The sequence below is a fragment of the Chlorocebus sabaeus genome, chromosome 22 (assembly GCF_047675955.1).
Source record: "Chlorocebus sabaeus isolate Y175 chromosome 22, mChlSab1.0.hap1, whole genome shotgun sequence".
NCBI lineage: Eukaryota > Metazoa > Chordata > Mammalia > Primates > Cercopithecidae > Chlorocebus > Chlorocebus sabaeus.
Window position 1 is genome coordinate 27,467,506 of NC_132925.1, and position 19,424 is coordinate 27,486,929.

The following is a 19,424-nucleotide window of genomic DNA, read 5'->3' on the forward strand; positions in this document are numbered from 1 at the left end:
TGATGATTTATTGTAATCTAAAGTGAAAGTTTTAAAGTTTTTAGAGGGTGTGTTACATCTAAGTGGAAAAATCTGGAGGGGCCACTAAAATTTAGAAGCATAGCCTACAACCATTGATGCCTGACCTATATTAAGGCCAGAAGCCTTTTGAACACACACACATGTATATTTTCAAAGGAAATTAAGAAATCTTTATAAATGTTTTTATTCAGTAGTCAGAGAAAAGTATTAAGAACAAGAATCTAACCAACACCTAACGAAGCATGGAGAACTGTATATTCGTTACTAAAAAGCCAGATTGTTCTGTTATAGAAAGTTTTAGAAATCTTTAAAGTAGGAAAATATATAACATTTTATCATGTACATTAGATGTGCTACTAGTAGTAGAGACCATTCAAACTACAAAGTAGTTTCTACTTGATTTCAATTGTTTTATCATGGAAAATACTGGAGAACATTTGAATGTTAGTATGTTTTAAATTTATTTTACAAAACTTGGAAAATTAAATTGTTTAAGTTAATTTACATACAAAGGTGCCGGCACTGTTCTTTTCCACAAAGACAGTAGTGCTTAAATCTTTGAAACCTTTTATTCATGAATAGAATACTCTGGCTGTTATAACCCAAGCTATTATAAATTCTTGAGAGTGCACCATTTAAATTTCGTGTCTTCTCAAGTATTTATAAAAAGGAGTTAATCTTCATGCTCATAGAGGATAATGTTGGGCCTAACAAGTTAAAAATATTAGAAGTTCTAGAGAAGAAGGAATCTGGGAAGTAAACCTAATACAGGCCTCTGAGGAGGACTCACCTCTACACCACAGAGAGACAGGTGACCATCCTGACTGTCCATGTGTACCTCGCTTTACTGTGCTTCACTTTATTGCACATCACAGATACTGTATTTTTTTTACAAATTGAAGATCTGTGGCAACCCTGTGTGTCAAGTCTATCAGCACCGTTTTCCCAGCGATATGCCCTCACTTCCTGTTTCTGTGTTAAATTTTGGTCATTCTTGTAACGTTTCAGATATTTTCATTATTACCATATCTGCTATGGTGATCTGTGACAAGCGATCTTTGTTGTTACTATTGTAATTGTTTTGGGGCACCACGAACTGCACCCATACAAAACTGCAAACTGAATTGGTAAAAGTTGTGTGTTCTGATTGCTCCATTCACTGGCCGTTCCCATTTTTCTCCCTCAGGCCTCCCAATAGTCTCAGACACAACAATATTGAAATTAGGTCAATCAATTACCCTGTAGTGGCCTTTAAGTTTTGAAGTGAAAGGGTCTCATGTTTCCCACTTTAAATGAAAAGCTAGAAATGATTAAGCTTATTGAGGAAGGCATGTTGAAAGGTGAGAGAGGCGAAAAGGTAGGCCTCTTACACTAGCAGCTAGCCAAGTTGTGAATGCGAAGGAAAAGTTCTTGAAGAAGCTTAAAAGTACTACTCCAGTGAACACACAATGATAAGAAAGCAACAGTCTTATTGTTGATACGGAGAAAGTTTGGTCTGGATAGATCAAACCAGCCACAACACTCCCTTAAGCCAAAGACTAATCCCGAGCAAGGCCCTAACTCTCTTCAATCCTCTGAAGCCTGAGAGAGATGAAAAAGCTGCAGAAGAAAAGTTTGAAGCTGACAGAGGTTGGTTCATGAGGTTTAAGGAAAGAAACTGTCTCTATAACATAAAAGTGCAATGGGAAGCAGCAAGTGCTGATGGAGAAGCTACAGCAAGTTATCCAGAAGATGGAGCTAAGACTATTGATGAAAGCAGCTACACTAAACAACATATTTTCAATGTGGGCAAAATAGCCTTTGGTTGGAGGAAGATGCTATATAGGATTTTCACAGCTAGAGAGAAGTCAATGCTTAGCTTCAAAGAGCTTCAAAGGACAGGCTGACTCTCAGCTAATGCAGCTGGTGATTTTATAAGATAAAGCCATTTTGCTCATTTACCATTCCAAAAATACCAGGACCCTTAAGGATTCTGCTAAATCTGTTTTGATTGAGCTCTATCAGTGCAACAGCCAAGCCTGGATGACAGCACGTATGTTCACAGCAGGGTTTACTGAATATTTTAAGCCCACTGTTGAGACCTACTGCTCAGAATAAATGATTCCTTTCAAAATGTTACTGCTCATTGACTATGTACCTAGTCACACAAGACCTCTGATGGAGGTGTACAAGGAGATTAATGTTGTTTTCATGCTTGCTAACACAGCATTCATTCTGTAGCCCATAGATCATGCAGTAATTTTGACTTCGAAGTCTTATTATTTAAGAAACACATTTCATAAGGCTACAGCTGGCATAAATAGTGATTATAGTGATTGCTCTGATGGATCTGGGCATAGTCATTGAAGACCTTCTGGAAAGATTCACCATTCTCGATGCCATTAAGAATATTGGTGATTTGGCCAGACATGGTGGCTCACACCTATAATCTCAGCACTTGGGAGGCCAAGGCAGGAGGATCACTTGAGCCCTGGAGTTTGAGATCATCAGCCTGGGCAACACAGTGAGACCTTGTCTCAAAAAATATATATTGGTGATTCATTGGGAGGAGGTGAAAATATCAACATTAACAGGAGTTTGGAAGAAGCTGATTCTACCACTCATGGATGACATTGAGGGATTCAAGCTATCAGTGGAAAGGATAACTGTAGAAGTGGTAGAAATAGCAGGAAAACTGAAATTAGAAGTAGAGCCTGAATATATGACTGAATTGCTGTAGTCTTACAATGGATACTTGAACAGATGAGGAGGAGTTGCTTCTTGTGGATGAACAAAGAAACTGGTTTTTGAGATGGAATCTACTTCTAATAAAGATGCTGTGAACATTGTTGAAATGACAACAAAAGATTTAGACCTTTATGTAAACTTCGTTGATAAAGCAGTGGTGGGGTTTAAGAGGATTGATTGCAGTTTTTTTGTTTTTGTTTTTTGAAATGGAGTCTTGCTCTATCGCCCAGGCTGGAGTGCAGTGGCGAGATCTCGGCTCACTGCAATCTCTGCCTCCTGGGTTCATGCCATTCTCCTGCCTCAGCCTCCCGAGTAGCTAGGACTACAGGTGCCCACCATCACACCTGGCTAATTTTTTTGTATTTTTAGTAGAGACGAGGTTTCACCCTGTTAGCCAGGATGGTCTCAATCTCTTGACATTGTGATCCGCCCGCCTCAGCCTCCCAAAGTGCTGGGATTACAGGCATGAGCCACTGTGCCCGGCCTGATTCCAGTTTTTAAAACAGTGTGTAAAATGCTATCAAACCACATCTCCTGGTACATACAGATCCATCTTTTGTGAAAGGAAGAGTCAATGCATTAAATTTCCTTGTCATCTTGGTTTTTATTTATTTATTTTTTTGAGATGGAGTCTCGCTCTGTCGCCCAGGCTGGAGTGCAGTGGTGGGATCTCAGCTCAGTGCAACCTCCGCATCCCAGGTTCAGGTGATTGTCCTGCCTCAGCCTCCTGAGTAGCTAGGATTACAGGTGCATACCACCATGCCTGGCTAATTTTTGTAATTTTAGTAGAGATGGGGTTTCACCATGTTGGCCAGGATGGTCTTGATCTCCTGACTTCGTGATCCACCCACCTCAGCCTTCCAAGGTACTGGGATTATAGGTGTGAGCCACCGCACCTGGCCTTCTTGTCATCTTATTTTAAGAAATTGCCACAGCCACCCTGACATTCGGCAACCACCACCTTGATCTGTCAGCAGCCATCAACATGGAGGCAAGACCCCTCAGCAGCAAAGAGTATGACTTACTGAAGGCTCAGATGATCACTAGCATTTTTAAAATATAAGATATTTTAAAATTAAGTACATACCTCTTTTTTTTTTTTTTTAGTAATAATATTATTTGCGTACTTAATATAGTACAGTATCGTGTAAATCTAATTTTTGTATGCACTGGGAAACCAAAAAGTTAGTGTGACTTGCCTTATTGTGATACTCGCTTTATTACGGTGGTCTGGAACTGAACCCGTATTATCTCTAAGGATTGCCTGTCTTTACCTTGGTCATTCTCAAGTGTAGCTGCATATTAGAACCCCCAGGGAAGTTTTTAATTCCTCCCATTGCCCAGGCCTTTCCCGAGAGATCTTAATTTAATTGCTTGGGGATGGGGCCTGGGCATTGATAGTTTTAAAACTATTCCCAGGTGTTTCTAATGTGTAGTCAGACTTGACAGTTGCATTGACTGAACATACCTAGTGTCGCAGCCTGTTCTGTGTTGGGTACAGTTTGTATCTGCTTTGGTTTGTGTCCTCTTAGGTCGGAACTCTTCTGTCACCAAGCAGCTCATCACATATTTAATATAATCTCTCCATCAAGACTTAGCTTTCCCAGCCTAAATAGTCCTACTTCCTGCAGTCTTCAGGACTTGTTTTCTAGGTTCTTCGCTATTCTGGTCACTCCCCTTCCTGGAATTGCTGGTTTGTCACTATCACTCTTAAATAGGGTACTTTCAGGACTGAGCCTATCATTCTAGATGTCTGGGGCCCAGCAGGGGATGCAGAGACTACAGTAAAGCTGTAACTCCATGGTTCTGTACATGACACTTCTGTTATTGGTGGCTAAGATTACATTAGTTTTTTTGGCAGTCATGTCACACTGTTGACTCATGTGGAGCTCAAAGTCAGCTCAAGCCCTTAGTTCCTTTTCAAGTACATAAACGGCTTAAATCAGGCCTCTCCTTCCCCATACTTACATGGCTCCCCTCTCCCCCCCCACCAACTTTATTGCCAGGATTTACATTTTTCCTTTTGAAACATAAGAGGAAAACGCAGTGGATCAGTTATTCCACACGGGGAAATAATACATCGAAACTGAATGCCAGAAATGTATTACATATATAGCAACAATTTTAAAGAATGATCCAGGCCCTTCATTTGGATCCACAGTTAAACATATTCTTATTTCAGTTCATCTTTCCAGTGTGCCTTTTGATTCATTACTCAAAACTCGCTGTTTAGAGTTAAGAATTTACTTGACTACATAGCTTGTTTTAATGTTTGTATTCAGTACTTGGTGAGATGCCTTTTCACAACCAAAATACATTATAACCATTGCATTCTCCTGAACTATTGGCATGCCACCTTTATTTTAAAAGGAAATGTGTTGTGTCTGTCATAACATTCTTGATTAACAACAGAAGGCAATATTTTGTGAATAAGCAGGTGATTTGTGTATAGTTCACTACCATCAAGCCTAGAACCCAAATCTAACTCTACTGGTCCCCACTTCAGTACTCTTTGTATCAAAATGCAATAGCTGATGCAATTTGTCATTTAGGATAAGACTTCAAAGAAAACTAAAAGGAAACAGAAGCTTCCATGGATTCTTCACTTTCTTTTTTTTGGGAGGGGAGGCATTTAATATTAAACTGCACAGCATTTTAACATATAGCTCAGTCATGGATTTGTTAGTCACTCAGTGTTCTGCCCAAAGCAATTAAAAGAGGAGTAAAATAACTAGCCAACATTCCTAAGTTAACTGCAGAGAATAGTTTTCTTAGGAATTAGGGCATCCAAATTTTTACTTTCCTTGGAGAGTTAGATATCCCTTCCTCCTCCTACCACCCTCTCACTACCCAAACAGACAGTTGATGGTTCAGTAATATCATTTTGCTCTTAATAAATCACAGTATGAGAACTTTTGTATATAAAGGGAGAGGCATATATCTCCCATCTCCTCATTTTGCAGATGAAGAAATGGAAGCACAGGAAGTGAAGGCTTGCTGTAGCCATAGTGCTTAGCCAGGGTTCTTAGTACATAAGACATGCTTAGTAATTACCTGGATACTGAGCAGCTTTCTTCAGTACTATTTTCTTCTTCACATAGGAATTGGATTTTACCTTTCTTGTCCCCAGGCTTTGCTCTTGGATACTCATTACCTTAACTGTTGAAAATGGAACAGATTTTTCAAGAATACCTATTAATTTCGAAACTCTCCAATGATATAGTAAAAGTGCAGGTAACCAGGTTTATTTTTCCTGCCCTTGACTTATAGGAAAATAAGCTCTTTTTCTTCCCTTTAAAAATTGATTTTAAATAGTTGTGGTTGAAAAAAGAGGAGTTTCCAAAGAATTAATAGCCCAGGGTCAGTTTGTATACATATATAACCCGAATGTTCACATCTTTGTTTGGGTCCTGTGAGAAATAATGTTCACAGCAACACTTATCCTAATATATGGTGAGACCCATGGTCGACAGTGGGAGATTTAATTATGTTCACTATATTGTACTTACTAAAGCAAGGAAGTATACTTTAATATATTTTAAAATGGTTTGCAATAGCAGATGTTTGAAACAAAAAGGCTTCAGAAGTAAAATTAGTCAACCAGACTGGGCTATTCCTTCAGCCTTTTGGTTAATACAGGTTGACTGTGTTCCTTCATAGTTTGGAAGCCCCTGGTTTTATTAACCTGAGGCTGGCATAATATCATCATAATACCATGTGATGCTACACTTTTGAAACATCCCTTGCTTTCTCTACCCCAGTATTTCCAAGTGTCTGTTTCCTATTTTGTAGGATATTTTATATTACTTAATTAATATTGGTTATATTTTTACATGGCTATTTTTCTCTTTTTAAAAATGTTTTATTTTGAATTTTTGTGGGTACCTTGTAGATACATACATTTATGGAGTATATGGGATATTTTGATATAGGCACACAATGTATAATAATCACATCAGGGTAAATGGGGTATCCATCACCTCAAGTCTTTATCCCTTGTGTTACAGACAATCTGATTATACTCTTTAGTTATCTTTAAATGTGTGATTAAATTATTATTGACTGTAGTCACCATGTTGTGCTATCAACTACTAGATCTTATTCCTTATAACTACTTTTTTGTACCCATTAACCATCCCCCCTTCCCCCTCAACTCTCTGGTAACCATCATTCTACTCTATTTCCAATGGTTCAGTTGTCTTAATTTTTAGCTCCCCCAGATTAGTGAAAATATATGATGTTTGTCTTTCTGTGCCTGGCTTATTAACATAATGACCTCCAGTTTCATCCGTGTTGTTGCAAGTAACAAGATCTTATTCTTTTTTTTTTTTGAGATGGAGTCTCACTCTGTTGCCCAGGCTGGAGTGCAGCGGCACTGTGTTGGCTCACTGCAACCTCTGTCTCCTGGGTTCAAGCAGTTCTGCCTCAGCCTCCTGAGTAGCTGGGATTACAGGTGCCCACCACCATGCCTAGCTAATTTTTATATTTTTGGTAGAGACAGGGTTTCACCGTGTTGGCGAGGCTGGTCTCAAACTCCTGACCTCAGGTGATCCACCCACCTCAGCTTCCCAAAGTGCTGGGATTACAGGTGTGAGCCACTGGGCCCGGCCAAGATCTTATTCTTTTTTAAGATTGAATAGTATTCCATTGTGTATGTGTACCACATTTTCTTTGTTCATTCATCTGCTGATGGACACTTAGGTTGCTTCCAAACCTTGGCTATTGCGAGTAGTGCTGCAATAAACACGGGAGTGCAGGTATCTATTTGATATATTGATTTGCTTTCTTTTAGGTAGTATATATCTAGCAGTGGGATTGCTAGATCATGTGGTAGCTCTATTTTTAGTTTTCTGAGGAACCTCCCAACCGTTCTCCATAGTGGTTGTCCTAATTTACCTTCCCACCTGCGACGTACAAGGGTTTCCTTTTCTCCGTATCCTTGCCAGCATTTGCTGTTGCCTGTCTTTTGGATAAAAGCCATTTTAACAGGGGTGAGATGATACCTCATTGTAGTTTTTATTTCCATTTCTCTGATGATGAGTGATGTTATGTACCTTTTTATGTACCTGTTGCTGTTTGTATGTCTTCTTTTGAGAGATGTCTAGTCAGATCTTTTGGCCATTTTAAAATTAGATTATTTGATTATTTTTCTTTAGAGTTATTTGAGCTCCTTATATATTCTGGTTATAAATCCCTTGTTAGATGGACAGTTTGCAAACATTTTCTCTCATTTTGTGGGTTATCTTTTCACTTTGCTGATTGTTTCCTTTGTTGTGCAAGGAACTTTTTGACTCGATGTGATCCTATATGTCCGTTTTCTCTTTGGTTGCCTGCGCTTATGGGGTATTACTCAAGAAATCTTTGCCCACTCCAAAGTCCTGGTAAGTTTCTCCAATTTTTTTCTTTTAGTAGTTTCATAGTTTGAGATCTTCAATTTAAGTCTTTAATACATTTATCCATTTTGATTTTATTTTTGTATATGGTGAGATATATGAGTCTAGTTTCATTCTTCTGCATATGGATATCATTTTCCCAGAACTGTTTATTGAAGAGACTGTCCTTTCCCCAGTGTATGTTCTTGACATCTTTGTCAAAAATGAGTTCACTGTAGATACATGGATTTGTTTCTGGGTTCTCTATCCTGTTCTATGTCTGTATGTCTGTTATGCCAGTTCCGTGCTGTTTGGTTACTATAGCTCTGTAGTGTAATTTGAAGTCAGTTAAGGTGATTCCTCCAGTTTTGTTCTTTTTTGCTCAGGATGAGTTTGGGGCTAGTCTGGGTCTTTTGTGGTTCTATATAAATTTTAGAATTTTTTTTCTATTTCTATAAAGAATGTCATTGCTGTTTTGAGAGGGATTATATTGAATCTGTAGATTGCTTGGGTAGTATGGACATTCTAATAATATTGATTCTTACAATCTTTGAACATGGAGTATCTTTTCATTTTCTTGTGTCCTTTTTGATTTCTTTTACCAATGTTAAATAGTTTTCATTGTAGAGATCTTTCACTTCTTCGGTTAATTCTGTGTATTTAATTTTATTTTTGGCTACTATAAATTGGATTACTTTTTTGACTTCTTTTTCAGATTGTTCACATATAGAAATGCCATTGTTGGCATATAGAAATGCTGCTGATTTTAGTATGCCGATCTTGTATCCTGCAAATTTACTGAATCTGTTTATCAGTTGTAATAGTTTTTGGGTGAATCTTTAGGATTTTCCTAATATAAGATCATATCATCTGCAAACAAGGATAATTTGACTTCTTCCTTTCCAATTTGGGTGCCCTTTATTGCCTTTTCTTGTCTGACTGCTCTGGCTAGGACTTCCAATACTCTTAACAGTGGTGAAAGTAGGCATCTTTGTCTTGTTCCAGATCTGAGAGGAAAGGCTTTTAGTTTTTTTCATCCTGTTGATATGATGTATCACATTGATTGATTTGCATATGTTGAGCCATCCTTGCATCCCTGGGGTAAATCCCGCTTGATTATGATGAATGATTTTCTTAATGTGTTGTTGAATTCAATTTGTTAGTATTTTGTTGAGGACTTTTGTATCAGTGTTCCTCAGAGATATTGGCCTATACTTTTCTTTTTTTGATGTGTCTTTATTTGGTTTTGGTATCAGGGTAATACTGGCCTTGAAGAATGAGTGGAAGTATTCCCATCTCCTCTATTTTCCGGAATAGTTTCAGTGGCATTCGTATTAGTATATTTGGTAGAATTCATCTGTGAAACCATCAGGTTCCAGGCTTTTCTTTGCTAGAAGAATGTATTATGGCTTTGATCTCATTACTTGTTATTAGTCTTTTCAAGTTTGGGATTTCTTTATCATTCAATATGGGTAAGTTGTATGAGTCTATGTGCCTAGGAAATTCTCCATTTCTTCTAATTTTCCAATTTATTGGTAGGTAGTTGGTCATAGTAGCCTCTAGTGATTCTTTGAATTTCTGTGGTGTTGGTTGTAATGTCCTTTTCATCTCTTATTTTATTCATTTGATTATTCTCTTTTTTTGTTAGCCTGGCTAAAGGTTTGTCAATTTATTTATTTTCAAAAAAACCAGCTTTTCATTTATTGATATTTTGTATTGTTTTCTTTATTTCATTTCATTTATTTCTACTCTGATCTTTATTTCTTTCCTTCCACTTTAGGTTTGGTTTGCCCTTGCTTTTCTGGTTCTTTAAGATGCATCAACATGTAGTTTATTTGAACTTGTTCTTCTTTTGATTGTAGACACTTATAGCTATAAAATTCCCTCTTAGTACTGCTTTTGCCTGCATCCCATAGGTTTATGTTTCCATTATCATTTGTTTCAAGAAATTTTTCACTTTCCTTCTTAATTTCTTCCTTGACCTACTCATCATTCAAGAAGACATTGTTTAATTTCCTGTGTTTAAGTTTCTTTTATTATTGATTTCTAGTTTTATTCCATTTTGTGGTCAGAGAAAATGCTTACTATTATTTTGAAAGTTTTAAGATTTGTTTTTTGGCCTAAGATATGGTTTATTTTTTAGAATGATCCATGTGCTAAGGAGAAGAATGTGTATTTTGCAGCTATTGGATGAAGTGTTCTGTGTATATCCATTAGGTCCATTTGATCTGTAGCACAGATTAAATCCAATGTTTCTTTGTTAATTTTCTGTCTGAATGATCTGTCCAATGCTGAAATTGGGGTGTTGAAGTCTCCAGCTCTTATCATATTGGTCGGTCTCTCTGTCTCTCTGTCTCTCTGTCTCTCTCTCTCTCTCTCTCTCTCTTTCTTTCTTCTCTCTCTCTCTCTCTTTAGCTCTAATAATATTTTATTTATGTATCTGGGTATTCCAGTGTTGGGTACATATGTATTTATAATTATTAGATTCTCCTGTTGAATTAACTATTTTATCATTATATAGTGATCTTCTTTGTCTCTTCTAGTTTTGGTCTTGAAACCTATTTTGTCTGACATAGGTATAGGCACTCCTGCTCCTTTTGTTTGGTTTCTACTTGCATGGATTGTCTTTTCCCCCTCCCTTTATTTTCAGTATTTGTGTGTCTTTATATGTGAAGTATGTTTCGTATAGGCCACAGATCATTGGTTTTTTTTTTTTTTTTTTAAAAGCATTTAGTCACTATGTCTTCTGATGGGAGAGTTTAGTCCATTTACATCATACATTATTATTGATAAGTTAAGACTTACTCCTGCCATTTTGTTATTTGTTTTGTGGTTTTTCTTTTTTTTCTTACTTTTCGTCTTCCTTTTAGTGAAGGTGATTTTCCGCTGGTGGTATGTTTGAATTTATTGCTTTTTATTTTTTGTTTATCTGGTGTGTATTTTTAGGTTTGAGGTTACCATGAGACTTGCAAATAATATCTTAGAACCTATTATTTTAAACTGATAACAACTTAACACTGTTTGCCTTAACAAACAAGCAAAATGAGAACTATTAAAAACTGTATATTTTAATTTCATCTCCCCGCTTTTTAACATTTTGTTTTTTGTATTTATATCTTATTATACGGTGCGTGTCTTGAAAAGTTGTTGTATTTTTGATTACTTCATATTTTCGTCTTTCTACTTAAGATTGTTGTCTTTACATACCACAATTACAGTATTATAATATTCTGTGTTTTTCTTTGTACTCTTACTATCAGCCTGAGTTTTATTCCTTCAGATGATTTCTTCTTGCTTATAATCTTTTTTTTTCAGATTGAAGAACTTCCTTTAGCATTTCTTGTAGGACAGATTTGGTGTTGAAATTTCTCAGCTTTTGTTTGTCTGGGGGAGTCTTTGTTTCTCCTTTATGATTGAAGGATTATTTTCACCAGATATACTATTTTAGTGTGAAAGTTTTTTGTCTTAAGCATTTTAAATATGCCACGCCACTATCTCCTGGCCTGTGAGGTTGCCACTGAAAAGTCTGCTGCCAGACATATTGGAGCTCCATTGTATGTTATTTGTTTCTTTCCTCTTGATGTTTTTAGGATCCTTTCTTTACCCTTAACCTTTGAGAGTTTGAATATTAAATGCCTTGAGGTAGTCTTCTTTGGGTTAAATCTGCTTGGTGTTATATAACCTTCTTGTACTTGGATTTTGATATCTTTCTCTAGGTTAGGAAGTTCTCTGTTATAAACCCCTGGAATAAGCTTTCTACCCCTCTCTTTCTACCTCCTCTTTAAGTGCAGTAACTCCTAGATTTTCCTCTTTGAGGTTTTCCAGATCTTGTCGGCATGCTTTATTCTTTTTTTCTTTCTCTCTCCTCCAATCATGTATTTTCAGAGAGCTTGTCTTCATTCTCACTAATTCTTCTGCTTGATCAATTCTACTATTTAGAGACTCTGATACATTCTTTAGTTGGTGAGTTGCATTTTTCAATTCCAGATTTTTGCCTGATTTTTTAAAATTATTTCAGTCTATTACATTTATCTGATAGGATTCTGAATTTCTTCTCTGTTATTTTGAATTTCTTTGAGTTTCCTCAAAACATATTTTGAATTTTCTGTCTGAAAGGTCACATAACTCTGTGGTCACATAGCCCTGTCTCTCTGTGCTTGACCCCTGGTGCCTTAGTTTGTTTGGTGACATCATGTTTTCCTGGATGGTCTTGATGTTTGTGAATGTTCGTTAGTGTTTGGGCATTGAAAAGTTGGGTATTTACTGTAGCCTTTGCAGTCCAGGTTTGTTTGTACCTGTCCTTATTAAGAAGGCTTTCCAGGTATTAGAAGGGTCATGGGTATTGTGATCCATTTTTTGTCACAGTAGTTGTGTCTGTATTAGGGGGCACCTCAAGCTCAGCAATGCTGTGGTTCTTGCAGATTTGTAGAGGTATTACCTTGGTGATCTTGGATAAGATCCAAAAGAATTCTCTGGGTTAGCAGGCAGAGACTGTTGTTCTCTTTCCTTACTTTCCCCCAAACAAGCGGAATCTCTTTGTCTATGCTGAGCTCTCTAGAGCTGGGGGATGGGTAACACAAGCACCCCTGTGGCCAGCACCACCTGAATTGTTCTAGGTCAGACCTGAAGCCAGCACAGCACTGGGTCTTGCCGAGGCCTGCTGTAACCACTGCTTGTCTACTGCCTATGTTCGCTCAAGGCCTTAGGGCTCCACAATCAGCAGATGGTCAAGGCAGGCAGTCTTGTGTCCTTCTGTTCAGGGTGGCAAATTCCCCAGGCCCTGGATGGATCCAGAGATGCTGTCTGGGAACCAGAGCCTGGAGTCAGAAACCTGAGAGGTATACCTGGTACACTATTTTACTGCAGCTAAGCTGTTACTGAAACTACAAGACAAAGTCCTTCTCACTCTTCCCTCCCCTCTCCCCAGGCAGAGGAGTCTCTCTGTGTCCACAACCACCACCACAGGCCCATGGGGAGTAGTGCCAGGGTACCGCTGATGTGCACTTAAGGCCTCAAGCGCTCTTTAGTCAGCTTGTGGTGAATGTTGCCATGCCTGGGTGTTACTCTTTAGGGCACTGGGCTCGCCTCTGGCCCAGGGTAGGTCAGAAATGGATGGCTATTTCTTTTATCTCGTATCCTAAAATACATTCCTGTTATCCTTTTATTATTTTCATGTCTCATAAAGATGCTTTTAATCAGATGTTTTTAACAGGAAATAAAATTTGAATATATATACAACCATGATGATCCATGTATATATGTGTGAACTATATAGAATTGTACAGTTGAAAACTGTAATGTGTGACAAATAGATAAAATGTAATTACTAGTAGAATTAGTTAATTCTTGAGTGGTACTTATGAAGTATTCATATTAATTTGATAACAGAAATAAGATATCAGGAAAAAAACCATCACATTGGGAAACAGAGATTCAATACACATGCTTTTTGTTGTAGAATTTTAAAATGTAGAGATTTAAAACCCTAACCTCTGAAAATTATTATTCAGAGATTGCTTATAGACATATCTTCTATAGCTTCCAACAAATTATTGTGTACATGGCACATTCCAACAGTCATTTTCCTATTTTTTTCTTTGTTAATTGTTTTTATTATTACTGTTAAGAGACTGAGTGGAGCTCAATAAACTTTAGAAAGAATACTGTATAGCTGAAATTGAGGGTCAACATACATACCATGTTTTTGTTTTTGTTTTTAGTTTTTTTTTTTTTTTGAGACGGAGTGTGGCTCTGTTGCCCAGGCTGGAGTGCAGTGGTGCGATCTCGGCTCACTGCAAGCTCCACCTCCCCGGTTCATGCCATTCTCTTGCGTAAGCCTCCCTAGTAACTAGGACTACAGGCATCTGCTGCCATGCCTGACTAATTTTTTGTATTTTCAGTAGAGACGGGGTTTCACCGTGTTAACCAGAATGGTCTCGATCTCCTGACCTCAGGATCCACCCGCCTTGGCCTCCCAAAGTGCTGGGATTACAGGCATGAACCACTGTGCCCAGCCTTTTTTTGTTTTGTTTTGTTTTTTTGAGATGGAGTCTTTCTCTCTGGACAGGCTGGAGTACAGTGACTCAATCTTAGCTGACTGCAACCTTCGCCTCCTGGGTTCAGGCGATTCTCTTGCCTCAGCCTCCCGAGTAACTGGGACTGGAGGCACACAGCACCACGCCCAGGTAATTTTTGTATTTTTAGTAGAGATGGGGTTTCACCCTTTTGGCCAGGATGGTCTTGATCTCTTGACATCATGATCCACCTGCCTCGGCCTCCCAAAGTGCTGGGGTTATAGACGTGAGCCACCGCGCCCTGCCCATGTGTTATTTTTTAAACAGTGAACTTAAAAACCTCTAAAAATTGTGTATATATATGAATACTTTAGCAACCAGTATTCATAAGAAGTAACAGTTATAGCTTAACTGTGAATGACAAAGGCTGTTACTAGAATTATTATTATTGTACTTCATATGTAGAAAGCTCCCCCCCCAAAAAAAGGATGTCAAGTGACTATCCGATTAGGCCCAAGTTAACCTAAATATACATGTTACTTATATATATAAATAAAATATAGTTCTTCCTTATTCTCTGTGAAGGATTAGTTCTAGGACCCCTGTGGATAGCAAAATCTGAGGATCCTCAGGCCCCTGATATTAAATGGTGTAGTATTTTCATATAACCTACTCATGTCCTCCCATATTCTTGAAATCATTCTAGATTACTTCTATTACTTAATACATTGTAAATGCCATGTAAATCATTTTTATACTGTATTTTTTATTTGTATTTTTTATTGTTACCTTTTATTTATTTTTAATTTTTTCAGGCTACGGTTGGTTAAATCTGTGGATGTGAAAGCGCCATATCTAGCACACTGACTGTATACTAGGGAGATTGGTCTGGGAGGGGTAGGAGGAAAGTGCAAAGGCCCTGCAGGGAGAATACCAGAATACCTTGGAGAAACTAGAAAAATCTTACTACGGCTGGAGTTTAGAAATGAGCGTGAAGAGTGGCATGATGTGGGTGGAAACCGGACTATGTGGGATTCTGTGTGCTTTGATAAGGATTACCATAAGCACAGTAGTAGCAGTGAAAAGTTTTAAGCTAAGGAGTGAGGTGTTTGGATTTGCATTTTGTAAAGATCAGTCTCTTTGCTATAGTGGGAATGCTTTCGAGGAGGGGACAAGTAGAGCTACAGAAATCAACTAGGAGACTGATATATTGGTGTTTCAACGAGCTAGCTGTGTTGAGGATGGGAAGAAGTGGACTCATTGATCATGTATTTAAGAACTTGAGTTAATGGTGTTTTATAATCTAGTATATATGAGAGTAAGAACGAGTAAACCAGACAACAGCTTGAGCATCTGGGTGCATTGGATTGTATACTGACGTCTTAAGTCCGTTCAGGCTGTTAGAACAAAATACCATACACTGGGTAACTTATAAACAACAGAAATTAATTTCTCATACTTCCGGAGGCTCAGAAGTCCAGGATCCAGGCATATAAGGTGTCTGGTGAGGGCTCATTTCCTGGTTCATAGATGGAATTTTTTTGATGAGTCCTTATATTGTAGAAAGAGCAAGGCCGCTCTCTGGGACCTCTTTTTTAAGGGCCCTAATCCCATTCATGAGTACTCTACCATCATGATCTAATCACCACCTCAAAGGTTCAACTCCAAAAACCATAACCTTGGGGGCTAGGCAATTATCAATTATCAACCTGGCAATTTTGAAGGAACACATTCAGACCATAGCAAGTGACAACTACTGAAACAGAAAGATCCAAGGGAAGCAGATTTGGGAGCTGTAGGGGAAAATACTATGTTTCAGTGGTTGAGCTTGAAATGTCTCTGAGATGCCTAGATTGAGATATTCATTTAGAAGTAAAATATGCGTGGACTTCAGAAGAGTGGTACGGGCTTAAAATACAAATTTGGCAATCATTGCCATATGTTAATTGAAGCCTTCAGAATGAATAAGACCAGATTAGGAGGAATGTAGAGCTAGTAAAAGCTCTACTTGGTAACCCTGGCCTGAGGCCCTTCAGAGGAGACAGGCCCCACTCGCGGAATGAGAACAGTAGGAGAAGCACATGCTACTAACCTTTGTTTTGTTGTTGTTGTTGTTGTTGTTATTGTTTAAAAAAATTTTTTAACTAAACTTTTTATTTTGAGATATGGATTCACATGTCATTATCAGAAATACAGGTTGAGCATCCCAGATCTGAAAATTTGAAGTCCAAAATGCTCTGAGATTCAAAAGTTTTTTAGTGCCAACATGATTCTCAAAAGAAATGCTCACTGGAGCATTTCAGATTCTGGATTTTTGAATTCGGTATGCTCAAATTGTATAATGTAAATATTCTAAAATGAAAATATTCAAAATCTGAAACACTTCTGATCTAAAGCATTTTGGACATTTTAGAAAAAGGTTACTCAGTCTGGAATACAGAGAGATCCCACGTGCCCTTTACCCAGATTTTTATGATAGGTGCATATTCAGTTTTTGTTTTTGTTTTTGTTTTAAAAGAAACTTCCAAATGGTTTTCCAGAATGGCTGTGTTTTCATTCCCACCAGCAATATATGAATGATCCAGTTTCTCTGTATCCTCAATAGCATTTGGTGCTGTCATTGTGTGTGTGTGTGTGTGTGTTTAAACAACTTAAGCTGTTTCAGTAGGTATATGGCGATCTCACTGTGGTTTGAATTTGCATTTTTGTGATGGCTAATAATATTGAACATCTTTTCATGTTTATTTGCCATCTTTATCTCTTTTGGTAAATTGTTCATGTATTTTCTCCCTTTTCTAACTGGAATTTTTCTTACTGTTGAATTTTGAGTGTTCTTTATATATTATTGATATTAGCACCTTGTTATATATGTGGGTTGCGTGTATCTTCCTCATCTGTAGCTGGTCTTTTCATCATCTTCTTAGGGTATTTGGAAAAGCAAAAGTTTCAAATTTCGAAGTCCAAATTACTAATTTTACCTTTTATGGATCATGCTTCTGGTGTCAAGTCCAAAACTCAAATTTAACTAGCTCTAGATTCTAAGATTTTCTTGCATTTATTTTTCTTAAAATTTTGTAGTTTTGCATCTTACATTTAAGTCCATGACCCATTTCAAGTTAATTTTTGTATGAGTTGGTCTCAGGTTAAAGTTCTTTTTGTGCCTATGTAAGTCCACTCGCCGTAGCACAGTTTGTGTGAAAAGGCTATCCTTCCTTCATTGAATTCTCTTGCACCTGGGTTAAAAAGAAGACAGGCATATTTGGTGAGTTTCTTTCTGGGTTCTCTATGCTGTTCTTAGTCTATGTGTCTGATTGTCCATCGATACTACACATTCTTGATTACCATAGCTATTTAAGTATTGAAATCAGTAGACTGACTCCTCACACTTTATTCATTTTTTTTTTTCAAATTGTTTTAGCTAGTCTAGTTCCTTTGCATTTCCATGTAGAATTTAGAATCTCGTCTATGTTGCTGTGTCTACAAGATTATAGGATGTGTCAAATCTTTATAATCAATTTGGAGAGAATTGCTGTCTTCACTATGTTTAGCTTTCTAATTCATGAACACTGTATGTCTCTTCATTTATTTCGATCTTCCTTGATTTTTTTTTCCATCAGCATTTTACAGTTTATAGCATATATATCCTGGACATGTTTTGTTGGATTCACATTTAACTATTTTTTATTTTAGCTATTATAATCTTCATTTTAGTGTCTACATGATAAAATATTTTAATTTTGATGTCCACATGTTCATTGCTCATATATTAAAGTACAATTGATTAAATACAATATTTAACTGTTATCTTTTGACTTTGCTAAAGTCACTCATTTTAGAAGAAGTTTTTGTAGATTCCTTGGGATTTTCTATATAGATTACTGTCATCTGTAAATAGGGACAGTTTTGTTTCTTCTTTCAGGTCTGTATGCCTTTTATTTTCCTTGACTTATTGCACTGGCTTGCACTTCTGGCACTATGTGAATGAGAGTAATGAGACTGGCCCTTCTTGTTCCTGATTTTAGGAAAAATATATTCAGTATTTTTCTCTTATAATGTTAGCTGTAGATTATTTTTATATGCTCTTTTTCCAAGTTAAAGTTTCCTTTGATTCCTAACTTCATTTAAGTTTTCTTTTTATCATGAATTGGTGTTAAATTATATCTAATATTTCTATACATCAATATGATTATATGATTTTTCTTCTTTATCCTGTTAATATGGTAGAGTACATTCCTTGATTTTTGAATATGGACTCATTCTTGTATTCCTGAAATAAATCCCTGTTTATGTTGTACAGTTTCTTTTAGATATTTCTGAATTTCTTTTGCATATGTTTTGTTAGGGATTTTTGTATCTGCATTCATGAGGAATATTAGTGTGTGTCTTCTTTTTTGGCACCATCTTTGTCTGGTTTTGGTTTGAAAGTAATACCAAAATTGTTTTTCTGTTTTCAATTTTACTGATTTCTGCTGTTGATTCTTTTCTTAATTTCTGCTTATGTTTATTTTGACTTTTTTTCAGGTACCTGAGGTGGGAATTTAAATTATTGATATACATGATGTCCTGTTTCAAAAAAAGTATTTAGTGCTACAGGTTCCCGTTTGAGCATTGCGTTTCCTGTTCTACTAATGTTGATATGCTGTATTTTCATGTTTGTTTGTTTCAGTGTTATTTTCTCCCCCTTAAAACTTTTGACCCATGGATTATCTGTAAGTATGTTGTTTAGTTTCCGCGTGTTGGGGTATTTTCCTGTTTTCTTTTTGTTACTATTAATAGTTTCTAATTTTATGCCTTTGTGACCAGGGGAGCCACTCTGTATGACTTCAGTTCTTTTAAAATTTGTTGAAGAATATGTTTTATAGCACAACATGTAGTCTGTCTTGGTTTGTGTTTCCTGGGCACCTGAAAAAGAATGTGTTTTCTGCTGCTGGGTCAGATGTCATATAAATGTTCGTTAGATCTTATAGGTTGATGATGTTGAGTTCTTATATAACCTTTCTGATTTTCTAATTGTTCTATCAGTTGCTGAGAGAAAGGTGTCAGTGTTTCTTACTGTAATTGTGGATTTGTCTGTTTCTCCTTTCAGTTCTATTAGTTTTTGCTTTATATATTTTGTAGTTCCATCTATGCATACACATTTAGGATTGGTATATTTTCTTGACGATATGCCACTTTTATCATGATATAGTGTTTCTGTCTGTCTGTGATCATTGTTTTTTGCTCTGAAGTCTACTTTTTCAGATTAATATAGCACTCCTACTTTATTTTGATTGATATTTGCATGATATAC

The 19,424-nt window shown here is 36.9% G+C and overlaps 1 protein-coding gene across 16 annotated transcripts in view; it reads left to right on the forward strand.

Annotated features, from left to right (window-relative positions):
- The window catches only part of BBX (BBX high mobility group box domain containing), a 274,025-nt gene that overhangs the window by 72,573 nt on the left and 182,028 nt on the right, over positions 1-19,424 (forward strand). The window lies entirely within an intron of this gene.